The sequence below is a fragment of the Zonotrichia leucophrys genome, chromosome 20 (genome assembly GCF_028769735.1).
Source record: "Zonotrichia leucophrys gambelii isolate GWCS_2022_RI chromosome 20, RI_Zleu_2.0, whole genome shotgun sequence".
Taxonomy (NCBI): Eukaryota; Metazoa; Chordata; class Aves; order Passeriformes; family Passerellidae; genus Zonotrichia; species Zonotrichia leucophrys.
In genome coordinates, this window is record NC_088189.1 from 5,628,288 (window position 1) to 5,647,299 (window position 19,012).

The 19,012-nt window shown below is 44.4% G+C and overlaps 1 long non-coding RNA gene across 1 annotated transcript in view; it reads right to left on the reverse strand.

Moving 5' to 3' along the window:
* The window catches only part of LOC135456327 (uncharacterized), a 163,655-nt gene that overhangs the window by 106,704 nt on the left and 37,939 nt on the right, over window positions 1-19,012 (reverse strand). Inside the window, exon 2 of the long non-coding RNA XR_010442510.1 lies at window positions 9,772-9,836. This is a non-coding gene — a long non-coding RNA (uncharacterized LOC135456327). The remainder of the gene's footprint in view (window positions 1-9,771; window positions 9,837-19,012) is intronic.

The following is a 19,012-nucleotide window of genomic DNA, read 5'->3' on the forward strand; positions in this document are numbered from 1 at the left end:
CCCACAAAGGGAAGGGAATCTAAAGAAGATACACAAACAAAGGAGGTGAATGTTAAAAGCAGCTAATGAGGGGGAAAAAAACCCTCCACCTTCCCATCACGGCACTTCAGAACAAGTAGCATTGCCAAGCACTAAAAACCTGGGGATTAAAGAGACAATTTAGGAAGACTTGATGTGGGGAATGGAAATCTCCTGGAAGACGTTAAAAGAACACAGAAGATCAGCACAGATATTTGGGGAAAAGAAGAACCACCTAGAAAGAATATACATGTATGTATATGGACAACTTTGCCAGGACTAACAGAAAAGCTATTAAGAAATAATCAGGCACATTTATTTCCTATAAAGAAAAGACAAATTTGAAGGTAAATTGAAACAGGGGGACGTGCATAGAAGTTTCATTATCAAAAAAAGATGTGCATTTAAAGGAATTAACTGAAAAAGCAAAGTTGTTTGTTTACCAACTTTACTCCTTAAACCAATCATCTTAGAAACAGCAAGAAGCACTCAAATAAAATATCCACCTCACTGACTTGTCTTTCCTGCTCTAGAAATGCTATCTGTAGTTTTTCAAGTTATTTTTATTCCCTCCATTGATGCACTTGGTCCTTGTTTTTGGTTTCTAGTACTCCAAGGCCACCCCAGGGGCACTGAAGCACCTCTGCCAAGGTGTTCATAGGCATTCACTGGGGCTCCCACCACCTCATGCCCTGGGATGGGGTTCCCTTCTCTTTCTCTCTGGGGCAAAGTGGGGCAGGTGTCCCTTGGCAGGTGTCCCTTTATTCCTTTGCATAAACTGAGACAGGTCATGAAGACCAGGATTTTCCTGACAGAGCAAGATCCTTGCTCAGAGACTCTTGTGACTGGCAGGAAGGTGGCAGAGTTCTGGGGCCAGACTGGAGGGTAAGACTCCTTGTATGGAAAATGAACGGACAAGAAATAATTATAGGACCTCAAAAATCAGCAGAAATAAACAATAAGTCAGGATGTTCAAAAGGGCACTATGAGTGATCTGAGCCACAGCAAGGACAATAAAATCAGCCCCTGAGAGTGTTGCTATTTAAAGAAATGTTTCATATGGAAATGAACAACCCATAGAGGGATGAGCTGGGTTTGTAACACACATAATGCTAAAACTGCCTGGCATTTATCCCCAGTGCAGCACACAGAGGCTGCAAAGATCATGAAACATATCACAGGGGTTAAGAAAACTCAAGGGGCTAAAAGGATTCAAAAAGCTCTTAAGCCAGGTTAGACACTCCTGCAAGAACTGGATGATAATTAAAGCCTTTCCAGTTAGTTAAGTTGCATGCACTCATTCAAGGAGAGGTAAACTTTTAGCAGAGGTCTCACAATTCCTGCCTTTAGCATGAAAAACAAGTCAATGTGAAAATCATCCTGAGCTGCTCCTCACTGAACTGAGGCTGCAGCAGACACTGAGCAACCCATTCCGTGGAAAGAGCTGAATCACTGAGATGTCCTGGTCACACAGTGGGGCTGGAAGTCCCCATATTGGTAAGGATTTTTGGAGGAGACATTATTGTCCCTGTGGTACCTTTATCTGTCACATGGAGGGATCATAATTCCTCATTCCTTGAGGCTGTCCAATACCAGCTCATGTGCATGGAGGGGAGACCCATGGAGCCCCAACTCCAACCCAGGGTCAAGCATCGTGTCTTGGCCACTGGGTGCACAGCAAGGAGTATTATAATTTTTCAAATTGGCCACCCCTTTCAGAGAATCCCTTCCCAGTTTTGTCAGCTGTCCTTTCCTCTGCAGGGCTGAGCCAGACCAAAGGAAAATCAGGATCATTCAAAGGGCAGAAGGATGCAGCTTGCCTCAGATGGTGCAGGCTTGGATTGCTGTCAAAGAACTGAATCTTCTGCAGAGATTAACAAGCTCCACAGGTGCAGGGGAAGAACAGGCTCTTCGAACACAGGAGAAGAAAAACACACAGTATGGAAAAATGCCCACTGCCTGACTCGCTACTGAAACTGTTAAACAGCTGCCAGTGGGTTTTCTGGAGGGAGGCTGGGAGATGCAAAGGTGTGGAAATAGAGAAAGCAGCGGCCGCCGGTGTCCCACAGGAAGGAGACGGCGGCCAGCGCTAGGAGATACAATCTGATCCTTTGTGTGTTCTGCAAGTTGCCTTGTTGGAATCAAAGACCGTAGAAAACCAGTTTGTGAAATAATGGTGGTGACAGAGCAGCACCTCCCCGTGTCAGGGCTGTTTCACAGAGTGGGGCTAATTCACCTTTTGTCTGCCTAATAGTACTGCAAAACCAGAATCCCTCTGAGCAGAGAGACTGAGCTATTTCATGCTGTAAACTCTTTGCAGGCAGCCTGACAACAGAACGGGCTCTGTAAAGCATTTCTGAGTAGCAATGAGCCTCAAATGGCACTTCCCAAAGCCTTTCTATCCCATGGAGAGCAAAAAATGTGGCAGGGAAATACCAGCTTCTCGTGGAAGGGGCGTAAATAGCTCTAAGTGGGTATGGCAGCAAAAGCAATGTGATAATATGAAGGAAGAGCTGCTGAGATTATCAGTTCCTGGCATTATATTCCCAAAACACTCCTGAAGCCTCACAGCTTCCATATGGCTCATCAGACACATACAATAACATGATCGCTCAGAACATTCAGTCCTATAGAAAGGAAACAAGAAACACAGACATGTCCCTGTGCTCCTGCACACACACAGCAGTGACACCAGGGCCTGGAACAAAAGGAACAGGAGCAAATTCTGTGTTGCAGTCAGCTTCCTCCAGGCCTCCTGGTCACAAGTTCATTGTGAACATCAAACCTTTGCAGAGTGTTTGTGTGCTGCTTCCACATAGGGTGCAGATCCCACAGAGTCAGCAGGCCCATCTACTCAGGTAACGCAATTTGGGCTCAATGGAGGCATGATTCAAACCCAAATTCTGGGGCATCCTGCAGGCCTCTACTGCAGACCAGGGGGCATCACCAAGAACTTCCACAGCTCCCTGATAGCCTGAAAAAATCCTGCCTATGAGCAAACGAGAGCAATTCTGCTGGAGAGAGTAAAACTGTACTAAAGTGACTCTGGGTGGCTCTGTGCAAACATAGCTGTTGTCACATCTTAGTGACATAAAAGCTGTGGATGTCCCACCTCTGGAAGTGTCCAAGGCCAGGTTGGACAGGGCTTGAGCAACCTGATCTGATGGGAGGTGTCCCTGCCCATGGCAGGGGTGGAACAAGATGATCTTTAAGATCCATTCCCACCCAAAGTTTTCTGTAATTCTGTGATTCCATGACAGCAGAATGGGGCCTCAAAGTCCTCATCCCTTTGCACTATCAGCAGAGCGAGGTTTTAAGAGAACAGAAGTTGTGATTAGTCGTGCTAGAAAAACTTGGCTGTTCCCCAAACCTTTCCTAGATGATGTCCTTGTGTGGCAAATCTGGCCCATCCCAGAGCTGCTGCAATCACAGTCTTCGCTGACTGTAGCATTTCATTTTCAGTATGAGGAAAGATCTGGCCTGTAGTGAGCTCCAGAAAAACTTCTCAGTCATGGCTGGTAACCATGAAAACTCCATCCCCAGCCTACTGAGGCTTAAAAAGATGCAATTTCAGTTTCTGTGATTCTCTTCCAAGACTGATAAGCCAGCAACAGTATTTCTTGTTTCTCAGTCATCTGTTCTTCAGTTTTCAGAAACTATTTCAGTTCTACAAACTGGCCTGCCATCTTTTTCCTTCTATGAGACTTTAGAAAAAGGATGAATCACCCTTTTTAACATTACTTTTCCAAGTGGAGGGTCTCCTTCACAAAGTTACTTACTGCTAATATCCATTGCACTGTTCCTTCTGTGGTACCTCCTATTTCTTTGATGCTTCCTCTTTCCTCACCAAGGGGTTTGTTTATTTTTTTTATAAGCAAAGCCTAATTCTTGCTTTTCTTCTTCAAGCTCCTCAACCAAGCTCCTTGAGGAGTAAAGTAGGCATACAGAAAGTTAATGAGAAATTCTCCCTCTATCCCTGAGGATTGAAGAGGGGATAATTTAGGTAGTGTTTGGAACCAGCTCCGACCCTTTTAAGACTATTCAGCATTGCTGCAGGAGGAGGAGGATCCAACTGTCCTACATTTTACTTGTGGATGCTACCACTGCTAACAGAGCATGGCTTTTCTTCCATGGGTTTTTTTTCCCCATGGCTTTTCTTCCATGGCTCTGCCATGTCTGAGCAGAGTGGGCAGAGCAGGAGCTGCAGTGCTGAGCAAACAGCCCCGTGCCAGCACCCAGCAGCTCCTGACAATAAGTGTTAATTTCCATCACTTCCCTCCACTGGACACCCCGAAAGCTGCTGACTGGCTATGGCACCTTCCTCTGGATGTGATCACCTCATCATCTCCTAATTAGCCAGATCAGCTTTCCTCCTCATCAGGAGCAGCCACGGAAAGCCTTCTCCCTCTTCCCAGGATGGGCTCTCCCCCCCGCTCTGCTCTGCCGCGCTTCACCCTGGGAAATGTTTTGTGATACTTTGGATCCCTTGTAAACCGTATTCTTCCATTTGGGCAGTCTTTCAACTCCATGAAAGTTACACGTTGTTTTCATTTCTTCTCAAGTACCTCAGGTCAAAGAAAGACCTGTGTCACAGTGGCTCTAAAAGCCTAATAAAGTCTTTCATCCAGAGACCTGCTTGCTGGCGCAAAGTCAGGGAAAACAAACTAAGTCATCGAGTGTTGTTCAAACTGTCAGATCCTTTTCAGCATGCTCTTCCTGCCAGCCTGTTCGTGTGCGTTTGGGGGCTGGGATGGGGAGGAAGGGAAGGGGGGAAAAAAATTCCTGATGGCAGAAAGCCCATGGAACAACTGGCACCTTTCCAAAGCAGCCTCCCCCCGGCCCCCAGCCCGCCTTCATGGGCACAGGCGTCTGCCAATCTGTTCTGCACACACACACACACACACACACACTGCACAACACAAGCAACAAAATGACTTTCCAACAACTTTGCTCACAAGTGCCACTCTACCCCAACTTTGGCACCTTGAGCTTTCTCCTCACCCCCGCCTCTCCGGGCTCTGCCTCCCAACGAGCTGGACAGGTTCCAGTGTTTAAAAGCCCATTTAACCACTCCCTTTTGTTTAGAAATACTAAGCCTTGATCTGATTTTATCGACCCTGCCGTGCCAAGAGGAGGAGGATGCTGAGGGTTTCTGAGGATCCTGCAATGAGCTGAAAAGCTCCACGAGCCCTTCAAGAAGGGCTTTGCCCACTTTGCAGCAGCCCTTGTGCTATTGTGGAGCCCCAGAAGGAGAGAGTGTACCATTTATGGGACCACACAGGACGGCTACCACTCTTGCTGTTGTGCACATTTCTCCCTTTGAAAAGTCCATTATTGGCACTGAGGAGCCGAAATTCAGCTCTGTGCTTGGTTGGCACTGTCTTTTGATGGTTAAATAGCTTTCTTTACACTCTTCACCTTGTTCAGTGCTGCTATGCCCAGGAAAATCAGAGCAGCAGGGGAGTGAGGCGAAGATGCACGAACAGGACCTCTGCTCTGATTGTCAATTGTAATCTTCCTGGGTATTGTTAGGAGACATCTTTCTGCACTTGATAAACCCAGCATGATTACATGAAACATATCCTTTTAAAATATATTTCACTTTTTCATAAAGCAGGTAAAGCCAACTGCATTTAGAGCTAATTTCAATCCCTTTGTACAGTGTAGCATTTGGATGCCCTCTTAAGGATGCTGGGTTTGAAAGTTTGTCTTTTCTCATAACCCCAGAGAAGCTCTTAGAAGGGTTGTCAGATTACAAGTGAGACACAACCAGAGAGCTCTGGAGTAGCAGGATACCCTTCCCAAAAATACATCTCCATTTCCCACATGATTATTTCTTTGAGAAAGAACACACATTCAGTGGAAAGGTGCAACCACACACTGACCACTGACATCACCAGCCACATTTTGGTTCAAATCTTCATCTCCATCATCCCACCAGTTCTGTGCTGTGGCTCATCAGGGCACTGCTAAACAGGGGGAGGAATTTAAACATCCACAGAGCTGCTATAAATTTGAATGAATACGAATAGTTTCTCATCTATGGCAATTTGCACCAATCAAGGCTGTACCTTCATGTATCCGGCAATCTGGAGGAAAGAGTCTGCCTCCTGCCAGGCAGTTACTGACACATTTTTAGCTTCCCTACGCTGGCTCTGCCCTCCTCTACTTTTCATTTCCCACCAAAGAGAAAACATAAAGGAAGTGATGATGAACAGGCAGCTGTGGTCAACAGAAGAAGTAGCATGATCGAGAGAGATCCTATCTAAAAAGTTCACACAGGAACAGCCTCGCTGGCATTGAGAACAGCAGAGCCTGGAACAATATCACTGAAAAACAAATTACACACAGGCACTATCCAAGTCCAAACCAGTCAGATATTTTTGATATCCTGCAGCTTCAAAGGGGATAACAGGCAGTTGAGTGCTAGTGCTGAAGATCACGTTAGCCCCACTGGATTATTCAGGTCATGCTAAACAGCAAATTCAGTGGATTAAAAGAGTTCTCATTCCTGCTGTGCACTTTTAACAGTCTGCGAGTTACACAGAGGGCTGAGGATGCTGTGTACGTCGCACGTCTTGTGTAGCACTTTATAGTCAGACAAGCTCAGCAAGGGGCATCTGCCTTCCTAAAAATTGCCATTGACCCACTCCTGTTCAGGAACACTGAGAAACCAATGGACTCACCCAGCAGCTATGTGAAAATCTCTTTGCCAAGCCATGCAGAACTCACTTTTGTGTCTGCAGTGCATCGGCGCTGTATTACCATGACAAAACCAAATTGCCAGCATTGAGGACAGTCTTTGCTAACACAACAGCCCTTCTCTGGTAATAAACTCGTGCGCACAAATGACGGCACAATGAGGGGATGTGGAACCGCTAGAGGATCTCTGGGGTAGCAGCCAACAGCTTTTCAGCCTTTTTCTTGTCTGACCCCAGTCATTCTCCATGCAGGCGTTAGTGTAAAGTTCAGCAGCACAAAGCTTGGCCAACATCGGGGCAGTGTCATTGTCTCACATTAATGTACAATTCCTGCAATTGCCGCAGAGCAAAAGGCAGCACGGCCCCAGTTGTCACTGCCAAAACGTTTTGGGGGTTCTGCTGTGTCTAGCACTATCCTTGCTCTCATTATGGGCCAGTGAAGTCATGAGCGTTTCTACAGAATGTCCAAAATCTGTGTGATACCAACCCCACCAATACTGAAACCACCCACAGCAATTAAGGCTGTATTTCAGATGTCAATTACAAGTCTTTTGTAATCATTACAAATGGGAATGTACTCAGACGGGCAGGAAGAGAAGCATCCAGGTCTGACCCAGCTCCTACCACCTTCTTCGCACCTCCCAGCCCAGCACAACAGACAGAGCACCCCAGGACCATTCTGTGGTGACCATTGCTCACTTGAAAAAGCAAATCCTTCAATGGTTGAGTGAGCAAATGGCAATAAATGAAAAGGGATACTTCTGCCTGATTTTTCAAAATGCCTTCTGCTGAGGTGGAGTCTCTTATGTCTATCAGAGTTATGAACTGTGAAGATCTCTTCCTTCAGGGGGAGCAGCAATGGGGTTTGCCCTCTCCTCCACTGCCCATGCTGGAAAACTACTAGGAATTAAATATCGTTGAGACTTCTACCTCTGTCAAAACTGGGAGAGATTAGCTGACAGGCTTAAAAAAATATTATGGAAACTGGTAGACAGAGACACCTACACACTGCTTCATATGGCACAGAACTGCTTTTCCAAAAAAAAATGTCTAAAGATGAAAATGGTCAGTCCCTGAGCAGGTCAAGACATGGATACAAGCTTGTTGGTAGGGGCTGATGGACTCCTTGTGGAGGCAGAGAGCTCTCCTGAGATTCAATGAACAATATAAAAGAAGGATTTGGTTTAGAGTATAACGCTAAGTTGCGCACAAGGGTTTGGGAAGAGAATTATTCCCAAGACTAAACTCAATCTATAGTTTCACAGAACAACTTTGACCTCACAATCAGCATATTATGGCCTTGCACCCAAATCTATAAGCTGAACTAGCCTTTTTTCCACCCATAAAGACCATCTTACTGGTGTTTTAAGAGAGAAGAGAACAAAATTTTAACAGACACTGGGCTCCCACAGAGGGCATCTCAAGGGTAGGAGAAGGCAAAGCCAAACATTCATCACCAGCAGATCAGGGAGCAGATGGAAAAACCACAGAAAGAGGTTGCACTGAGTTTGCTGTTTCTTTAAGTCGCTGATGGATTCACACATGATGCAACTAGACACAACACAGCACTTGCATCTTCCTGCATCAGTGATTCTGCAGACATAGATCTTCCCACCCTCCTTTTCCCCCTTCCAAGGCCCAGATGTAATTTTTGTCTGCAACTGGATACAATCACTTTCTGCACATAAGCACAGCAAAACAAAACATCCCATTTTCAGTTCACGGAGCTGCCATGGCAGAAATAAATATTATTTTGTTTGTTGGGGTTTTCTTTCTGGTCACTGTTGTTTTGTTTTCCAAAAATCATTGTTCTGCAGAACTATTTAACACAACACATTCCTCCTGATTTGAGACTTTGCAGTTAGCTGAATAGTAGTTGGGTTCTCAGTGAAGAAGCCAGTTCTTCCAAGCCAAACCCAAATTTCTCTGAAATCTCAACCTTCAGACAACTTCCTTAATTGAAAAACCTGAGACAAGCACTCTTCCCATTTCAGCAGGAAATGACACAACACAAATCTCTGCAGCACTGCCATGATTTGCAAGCAGAAGGTGGGTGGCACCTTTGGGTTTGTCCCTCTGCTTGGAGCATGCCATGGCTGAGGGAGGGCTGCTGGACACATTCCTTACTCCCTGAACTCTGTTTGCAATTGGCATCTGAATTTCTTGAGAGACATAGAAGCAACCGGCTGCCTGATATCCCAGGAGTTTAGGATAAAACTGAGAGCAGAGCAGCAGCCTCACACCCACCACCACTGGGGCTGTATTTTCAGAAGCACATTGCTTGATGTTGCTGCTTCCAGGAAGGAGATGGGTCCTTCTTGGGAGAGAAACCTGCTTAAGTTAGGGCTTTATGGTCCTGGCTTAAGCACATGGAAAGGAGTCTGAACTCTGTTTGCAGGGGGAAGCTTCAGGAATTAGCCTCTGTTTTCGCCTTCTCTCTCCCTTCCCACTTCAATTGCCTGATCTGGTGGTAATTTTCCTCTCTCTGGTGCCTCCCTACCCATCCTTTCCTTCTCTCTTCCCACCCTGTCAGCCAATGACAAAAATAGAGATGAGAAGAGACACAATTGCATAAAAGAGGGGATTTTTCCATCTTTAATCGCAGAGGGGGATTGGTTTGCACTCTGCCTCGCCGCGAAAGCTTTGCAGGTTGGGCAGGTAAGATTTGAAGGGAGGCTGTGTGATGCATCGAGCTGAGCTGGCCCTTGACCTCCAGCTCCCTGCCTGCTCTGCCTCCAGCTTTAGTGGAGGCACCAGGCGTGAAATGGCACCAGCAGCGCTGCTTGGTGCTTTTCTGAGCAGCCTTTGAGAGGAGGGAGCAGCCATCTCAAATGTGCTCTGTCCGTGCTGTGCGCATCCTCCTGGGCACACCTGGGGAGGAACATTGCTCTGGGTTTGCAGCATTAACACAAAAAGCACTTTTCTGTGCACACACTGGCTCCGTGGCTCAGCAGATATAATGCTGTTGTACCCCAAGATCAGCTTCCATCTAAAATACCTCAGTTACTGATAATTTAAGAATGAATTAAAAAGAAAAATGAATCATGCTTACCTTTCTTTTTGGTGGGTTAAGCTTGGGTGGTTTCTTGTTCCTCAAGAGCACTGGACTTTTTGTAGCTAAGGAAAAAAAGGAAAATACTGTAAGAACAAATCAAAAGAAAAAAAAATTATATCAGTATACCATTTTTTAAAGCTCTATAGGCTTTATTTTTATCTTTGCATAGTATTAGAGCTGTTCAGATTAAATTTTGCAAAAAAATATTCTCCATAGGTGTATCCTCATTTTTGTTGGACAACATCAGTTCTTTGATCTTTATTCAATTGGAGAACTGTTCTTTTCCTTCCAGCTCTTTGCTTTCTTGCCTTTTGCCACATTTGAAACTGAGGCTGGCCCAAACCTGCTCCAAGACATCTCATCATTTTCACCAGGGCAGTTTAACACCAAATTCAGGATATTTTTCTGCTCCCCAAGAGAACAATTAAAACAATACCAAGTTAACAAAGAATGAATTTCAGGTACCATCAGCACAACCTGAAAGATGATCCCCCATACAAACCAGGGCAATTTAATGCATTTCCACCAGCACCATGGCAAACTGCTCAACCATTTCTGAATGCAGAGCTGGGTCCTCTGACCAACATTGCCTTGCCCGTGCGAGCAGGGGCTCGTTGCCTTTTTTTTTTTACCTCCATTTTCAAGATTTCCAAGAGGAACAATCTTGTCCTTCACCTCCATAGTCACTTGTACCAGCACAAACCACAGGAAAGCCCCAAAAGGAGATGCAAAGCCATGGCACTACTGGCCTAAGGGACAGCTCACCATGCTCAATGTTTGACTGTATATTCCCCATACAAAAATAATTGATCATGTCTTTTCCATAGACCACAAACAGCTCTCAAAATTACCCACGAGGAAGTAGACTCCATTCAGAGATTTGGATCAACAAAATATGAGCAAAAAATAAAATCATTCCCATTATGATATTCTTTTAATAAATGCTCCTCAGTATGGCTACAGGAAGGATTTTCTCTAGTGTACTTTGGTCTGGACTTCTTAAACACGTTTGAGAAATTTCCCCAAACAATTTTTGTAGAGAAATGGATCTATCAAGATTAAAAATTTCCCCTGGAAATTCACTGTCAATATTTTTTTAACCTACTTTTCTTCCTCTCTCCCTCCCCAGGAGCTCTTTGTCTCACATCAGTGCTCTGCCACTCTTGGATCCTATGAGTCCTTCTGCCTCGATGCTTCTTGGGATAAAATGATCTTTCCCAAGAGCTCTGATAGGCTGCTTTAAATCAGCTCTTTCTTGATTCATGCATTTCACAATTCTCTCTCCTCTCCATTCTTGCAGCTATAATTACTGGTGAATTTAAATTTTATTTTAAAAAAGCAAACAAACTAAACCAAATACAAAACAACAAAAACCAAGCCACAAAAAAACAAACAAAATACCCACTAAAAGACATCCTAAACCTCTCTTCCTCCCAAAATATCCATCTTTTCATGCCGGAAATGACCCCCACTGAGCTGTGCTCAGGATGGCAGCAGGGCTGCCCGAGCCAGATGGAAGCTGCTGAAGACCTTGGAGATCAAGCCACCAGCCTTCAATCTTGACATTTGGTCGTGGGTGGCAGATTTTTTTCCTTTCACACTTAAAAATGTTGCAAACCACAGTAGTTCTCTTTGATGGGGAGCTGGAGGCTGATTAACCTTATCTTCTTCTGTGCAGTTGCAGATGTTGAGACACAATTTCCTACCCACTCTGGCAAGAACTGGTGCTTGGACCATTGCCCAAATCAAAATCTGACATCCTGAGCCCTACACCATCTAGAGATGTCTAATGGGGTTTTGGTGCCATTCAGGACATGGGAATCAGGGGTAAATAAAGTTTGCCCCTTTCTGTGCTGCCCTGAGAACAAGCCCTGATCATCCCCACATTTTTAGCATCATTACAGAATATTTTTCTAATGGGCCAAGAAAATGAGCCCTGTTTTCCAGTTATGGTCCCCCCAGGACACAATGCTGAACCAGCAGGACCTTTCACATCACAGGTGGCAGGAGATGGGACAATGCACCTCCTTTTTATTTTTTTTAATAAGGAGGATCCTTCTTGTTCTGCTTTCATTAAACCATGTGCCTGCACTGCGAGCTCAAAATGACACTTTTGAATAATTTAAGATAACGATAATAGAAACATTAAAAAAAATCTCTCATAGAGACCAAACCCAATTCCTCTCGCAGCTTCTGAATTAGTTTCTCACTTGTAGCCATTTCTGCTCCATCTTAAGAGCTATTAAAAAAAAAAAAAGTCACGATAGATATTAGGAAATTACTAATGCTTTTTTGAAAGCACCTATTGCTTAATCTTCTGCAGGACTATTTCTGGATTCCTGTGCAGCTTTCATCTTTACCCTGAGTGTTTTACAAGGCACCTCGCACACGCACAGCCCAAGTCCAAAGAGGACGGGTTGTTTTTGCGCATTTTCCCTGCAGCTGTTTTCTTCCACTGGAGATGATGCCTTGCTGGGTCAGGACTGTTTTTGGTTTTTTTTTTCTTTTTTTTTAATTTGCTTTAAGGGATGAGCTTTATTTACCAGACAACATTAACCATTTGGATTTCCCAGCTCCAAAATTCCTTGCAGGCATTCTGAATATATTAGGGTGGTTTGTTTTTTGGCTTTTTTTTCCCCCTTGCTTTTAAAATTCTATTTTTAAATCCCATAATGCTGGGATTGACACAACTGGGGACTTTGCTGATTTTTTCATCTCTTTTCTTTCAGGGAGGTAGAAACACAAACTACTCCTAAAACACCAGGATCAGGACATCATCATTTTTTCCCCAGCAACATCTGGAATATTAAGAGACTGGAGTGGGATTGGAGCTGCGTTGGCTGAACCAATCTCCAGCAGGAGCCTCCCCCTGCTCGCGCGAAGGGAGAAGCAGCCGGAACGTGAGGAGCGGCAGCCGCACTCACCGCTCCGTGACTCCAGCTCCATGCCTGCGCTTCTCCATTGATTTATGGGGCAGCTCGTTTCCAGACCCACCTCCTTCAGGAGGAGGAACTTCAACTCGATGTGGATAATAGGGTCCTATAGCCCTTAAAGCACTCGCTGCTTCTTCCTGGGGTGGGGAGGGGAGGGTTACGGCAGAGAGAGAAATATTCCTCCTCCCTTTGAACGGGTCTGGAAATGAAGCGAGAGAGCTGATGCATTTTTAATTTAAATAAAATAAAATGGAAAATGTGAAGCTCATAACCCAAAGCAGAGCTTGGGCTGTGGAGGAGGAGATCCCTCACCCCGTTCCTGCCGTGAAAGCCACACAATGGAAGACGCGCTCGCCTTCCGCCCATTCAATCTCTGCCTTACATCTCTATATCTATACACACATGCCCCACAAAGACATATTTTCTACGTTAAGCCTATGGATTACTGGCTCAGGCCCTCACAAAAAAAAAAAAAAAAAAAAAAAAAAAAAAAAATTAAAAAAAAAATGTTTCCAAGGCAACGAGCCAGGGGTTGCTATGGCATCTCGGAGCGAGCAGCTGGGCCAATCCCGCTCCCTTCGAGCTGGGAAGGCGCAAAGCCTCTAAATTTAATGTCAGTGCGGAGAGGAAGGGAAGCTGTTGAGGCATGCATGATGCTGAGCGTGCGCTTGCTAAATGCGGACAACATGGCCCCCATGATTAGGACCAGCACACTAATGAATATTCATTGGGCTGATTAAAGCAAAGTCAATTAACTACTTGACTGCTTGATTTTTTGCTGGATTTTAGTCGTCTCTTTTAACCATTTTGCCACTGGGGATGCTCTCGTTCTCCTCTTCATCTCCCTCTTTCCTCCTCTATATTTCCTTCACTGGCAATTAAGGTTCAGATTTTTTTTTTCCCTTGTCTTTATTCTTTTTACTGACAATAACCCATCCTCCTCATATTTTACGGCTCACTTTATCTCACCAATAAATCATATTCTTCTAGGGTCACTGTCTTCCACTACAGTTGCAGGTAAAGTAGAAGGTCACAGTTTTCCATCAAATTTTAAAATCTTACATGCGATTTGATTCCAAATCCGCAGCTAAGCAATAATGCTGATTTTCTACTTCACAGTGGGATTTCCCCCCATCACCACAGCCCTTTGTTTTATAACACAGGGGGTTGCTGTGATCCAGGTCAAGGGCTGCAGAATACTTTTTTATTTTGATTTGTTAGGTCCGAATTCCTTCAGACAGACAACTCAGACTGAATGTTCTAGGAAACCTAAAGGGATCCTAAAATAAAACAACAATTCATTAAAGATGGTTTTCAATTTAGAGAGATGTCTCTCCCAGTGCAGTAGTGATGTAATAAGACTGTGAAGAGGACTGCATATTTTATAAAGATCATTTTTCAGAATGTGCCTGAAAATTAAAACATGTGATTAAATTAAAAATAAATGAAAAATTGTTGGTAAAAAAAAAAAAATTGTCCACACTTGTGAATCCAGCCCTTACAACCTAGCCTGGGAAAATACATAAATTTTCACCATGTTCTTTGGCTTGCTCTGAAAACTCTCTCAGATTCCTGTATTATGTATACAGGGAAAGATGCATTTACATGACAGTTATGACTCTCCTGGAATGGAGTTATTAATAGTTTGAAGTAAGAGATCTGATGGAAAGCTTGGAAAACCTGACCATAATCACCCAGCATTTGGGTTCTCGCCTTTGTCAGCAGCTGAAGGAAAAACACACAGCAAAAGGCAGAGTGTACAGCGGGGTAGGGACAACACTGATTTCAATATTGTTTGTTGAATTCAGCTACATGTGAGCAAAAAAACAGAGAAAAAATACCAAGAGGAATAAAATGAGAGGATAACTCTGTGGGGGAAGTTTACATTTTTTGTAAGTGCAAACGAAAAAATGTTCTATTCCATTAACTCCATGGATGCACTGGTTTCTCTATTATTTTGCAGGATGATGCATATATTTACACTGGTTTTTAGATACACAGTTATAAAAACAGACAGTTGCTTCTCCACCAAAACACAGGAACCAGGGAACGACAGCGCTTCCCTACACAAATTGTATTTTGGGAGCGCGATGTGTCGCTTCCCCGCAAACCCGCCGCTTGTCCACCGTCATTAACACCATTATCCCAACTTTTAATCTGCTCATCTGCAGCCCAAGATTCAGCCCTGTTTGGGCTCAGGGAGTCACCTCGGCCGGGTGGGGAGCGCTGCTGCAAGGATGAAATCACAGGCACGAGCCGGAGCGCGCGTCCCCGGATTGCCGAGATGACGCCCTTCTTTGCAGAGCTTTATGTTCCTGCCATCAAATCCAGGAATCTGCATAGCAACACTCAGCTCCACGTTGCATCCACCCAAATCTGAGAAAAACCCCCAACAAATAATTACCCATTTACAAATTAAGAGAGCAGCAAAAGAAAAGGAAGGGGAGCGTGTTGAGCTGCCACGTTCAATTTAAAGAAATATAGACTGGGGGCTCTGTTTCAAAATAACATTTTTTCATCCCTGTGCAGTGGAAATTTCTTCACAGGGGGCAATGTGCAAGCATAGATGTACATGCACACAAAGAGAAGTGGAGTAATTCCATTCTCACAAAAAATTTAGAGAATTGGATTCAAATCCTATGTAGGTCACAAATGAAATGTAGTCAGCAACCTACAACACAGGGAAAAAATGAAAGAAAAAGACAAAATCCCAGCCCAGTGCCACACAACTCAGCAGTCTGCAATTCCTGGTCATGAGAGGCCACAGCATTAGCCAGGCAGGGTGTTGCAGGTCAGGATTAAGACGCATTAACAAATTCATGTGGAGGAAGCTGGCCCAGCACCTGCCCACAATTTGCCAATTCACTTTGTCCCCTTTCCATGTGAATCAAATTCTCTTTTTCTACTTGGAGGATGATTTTTTTTTTTTAAATAATGTTATACTGGGTAAAATGTACATCCCTAAGCTGTGAAAAGAATTTTAACTTGAAATCTCTATATCTATATACAAGAGCAAGAGCAACATAAATATTGTACTTATATTGTGAATGATACCAGCGTAAAAATGCTCAAAGACATGTATGTGAATATTCACACACACATACAGGGAAATGACAGTAAACTGCAAGTATTCTGGTTCTAAGATACATTGCAAATTCAGTAAACTATTAAAAAAACTTCCCCACAAAAATACAAACCGAAAATCTACATCTGCACAATGGAAAATATTCTGAGTGCAAACCCATTGCGGGAGCAGTAAATTCAGGGTTAAGTCTCTGGATTCCTGTCTGATACTCTCAGCCTTTCATCATGTCTCTATGAATTTTTATTTCTGTACTCTGGGGTAAATTAAGGCTGATGGTGTCAATACGGGGTTTTGAGTCCGATTTCAACATTTCTCATGTTTCGCCTTTTTAACTCAGACCCTTTAAGTTTGGGTTTTTCAACAATTTAGGAGGGAGGCTTGGGGTTTTTCTAATCCTCTTTCAAAATGCCATATTTTCCAGGAGGCTATTCCCCACCAAACATTGTGTCAGGGCAGTACCATTTTCCCAGGCAGAGCAAATTCCTCCATCCTGGAAAGCTGATGCTGAATGAACCCCGAGAGCAGGAGCACCCCGAGGCTGCTGAGACCCTGAACTCCTACATCTCCCTGCTCCTGCAAAAAAAAAAGAGCCCCCCCAGAACCCTCCAGGACAAGCCTGATGCGTTTGAGATTAAGAACGTGCTGTGTCTGGGATTAAAGCAGAACACGTTTGCAGCCCTCGCAGTGCTAACCAACCAGAGGAGTTATCTAATACAGGATTCATGTGATTGCTTGAATAATATTGCAGGAGACGCCGCGTCCCTTCCTCCCTGCGTGCACAGCCCTCCATGCAGGCACACACATGGTATTTCTAATAGGATCTCTTCCCTCTCTCTCTCTCTCTCTCCCCCGCTTTCACAATCTGTCGCTCTCCAATCTGCCCACTCTGCTCTATTTTCCCATCCAATATTCCCCCTCTAACACCTTCCCCTCCTCTTCAGCCCCCACCCTTGCTCCTTCTCCCCCTCCTCCAGGCTCTGGAGGAGCCGCCTTAGCCCTGGTGCTGAGTTTTGGGTCTCTGGACATTCAATGCATCTAGCAGAGTGATTAAAAAGAGGCAATAAGGAAAAAAGCAATTTCTCCCCTACTACTAGCATGTAAATAACGCGGTAACTAACTAACCCCTCTAAAATTTGGTGACTAATTTTTTTTTTTTTTTGGCTGGACAATGTTATTAATACTTTATCTCACTTGGTGCTATTTTATTAGAAACTTTACTAACAAGTTCACCATTGCTGCATCCTCTTTGTGGAGGGGAAACAGCAGCAGAGGGAAGGGGAAGGCTCAGCTAGAGCTCCCCAGCAGGTTGGTAGTGTAGCCTGAAATAAATGAGGTCTCCTGGGTTCCAGTCCAGTGGTCTAACCATTAGTCTCTGACTAAGAAACAAATGCAGAGGCCAGAAAATGTATAAATTAAAGCAGCACTTCACTTTTCCTTTTAGTCTGTGGAATAATTACAAGATGCAGATGTAGCTAGAAATGCCTGAGGCTCTGGTGTTCCCAGGGATACATTTCTAAGATCAGGCTTTACCTCCAAACCATCCAGCTGCTCTAAGGTGCTGTAGGAGCTGTTCACTCTGGCTGAAATTTGGCCCAAACCTGGGCAGAACAGGGCTAAGCAGAGCAACTGGTTTAAGGAGTTCAGGGGAAGCATCAGGCTTTATCTAGGCCTGGCAGGATTATGGAAATAAGTATTTGATTTCCCAGAAGAGAACAAGCTCGTGGCCAGCTTATGTGTGCCCACACATGGGCACCAACACGGACACATGGAAACACGGGAGAGCTCCGGCATCGCACGCAAGGAGGGGAGAAAAGGGTTTGAGACAGTGTGTGAGGCAATAACAACTCTTACCATGAGGAAATATTTACATTCACAGTCTTTACTTAAAGGTTGTAGGTGCCCCTTGGGTTGTGCCATGCTGCACAGCCTGTGGGATGAGGACAGATCTGACCCTGTGGAGCAGTGAGCATGGATTGCAGTGACACTGGGGAGGGGATGCAGAGAGGACTGATCTAGGGTTTAGGGACATAGAGATTCTAGAGGATTAGGACATTCAGCTTCTCTTTCCTAAAGATAAAAGCACCTGCCAGAAGGAAAATGAACACTGTCCCCATGGAGAAAGCATTAAACCCTTTAGAAACTGAAGCCAGTCCTGCAGACCAAGCAAATGCTGCATTTAACCACAAAAGGAACCAAAGCTCCTTAAAGGTCCAGAAAGCTGAGTTAGGTTCTCATTCTCTCAACTCACATCTACAACACATTTTTTTTACACAGAGTAAAACAGAGGGCAGCTTATCTCATGGACTGCTGCAAAGCAACTCCTGTGTTATAGAGAACAGACGGGAACCACAGAGCTCAGAGCTGCTCTGAGAGAGGTTTGATCCAAAGATCTCCTGGTATGGACCATGGCTGGAATCATGATTATCACTGGAGGAACCTCAGCTATTCAAGCTGTTCCTCTGCATGGAACTTCTCCAGCCCCACCAGGCTCTCCAGAACAAGGGATTTGTGAATACACAAGTTCAATGAAGGACCACAAGGATGCTGAAGGCCCCAGGTTTTGTCTCCTACAAGAAAAGGCTGAGAAAGCCAGGACAGTTAAAAAAAGGCTCAGGACATCCAATCTTCTTTACCAGCAACATGGGCTTCCTGCCTTGAGCAAATACATCTTCATAGAAACAATCCAAGAAGAGATCAGACATGATAAAGATATGAAATGTCACAGCAATTTGGAAAAGCTGAACCCGAGGACTCTCTAAACTGGTAAATATGACTCGCATAAATAGTGGGAAATATTTGCAATTCTGTAAACATACACAAATTCCTAAGATCTGTGGCAGATTTCTGAGGTGTGACTAATTCACTCAGCACAAAGGTGACACTGTTGTGACAGAGCATTGCATCTCTGAACTCTGAAACCATTTCCTACTCTCTGGGGTTTGGTTGTGAGTGATGTAACTTTCCTAGGCCAATAGACTCAAATTTGAAAAGCAGGCTAGAGAGAGTCAAAGCCTCCAGGCTTTAAGTAAGGTCACATTCATCTCTTTAGGGTGCGTGTAGACTCCAAAAATCCAGAAGAAATCACACCCTGCTGTCTTGTCCTGATGAAGGGTGCAAGAAGCTGTGCATTGGCTCAATTGATATTGTGCCTACAAGACATGAAAACTCCTCCAAAATCTCAGCCTCAGTGCATGGACTGCCCACGTGGAGATCCGAGCTC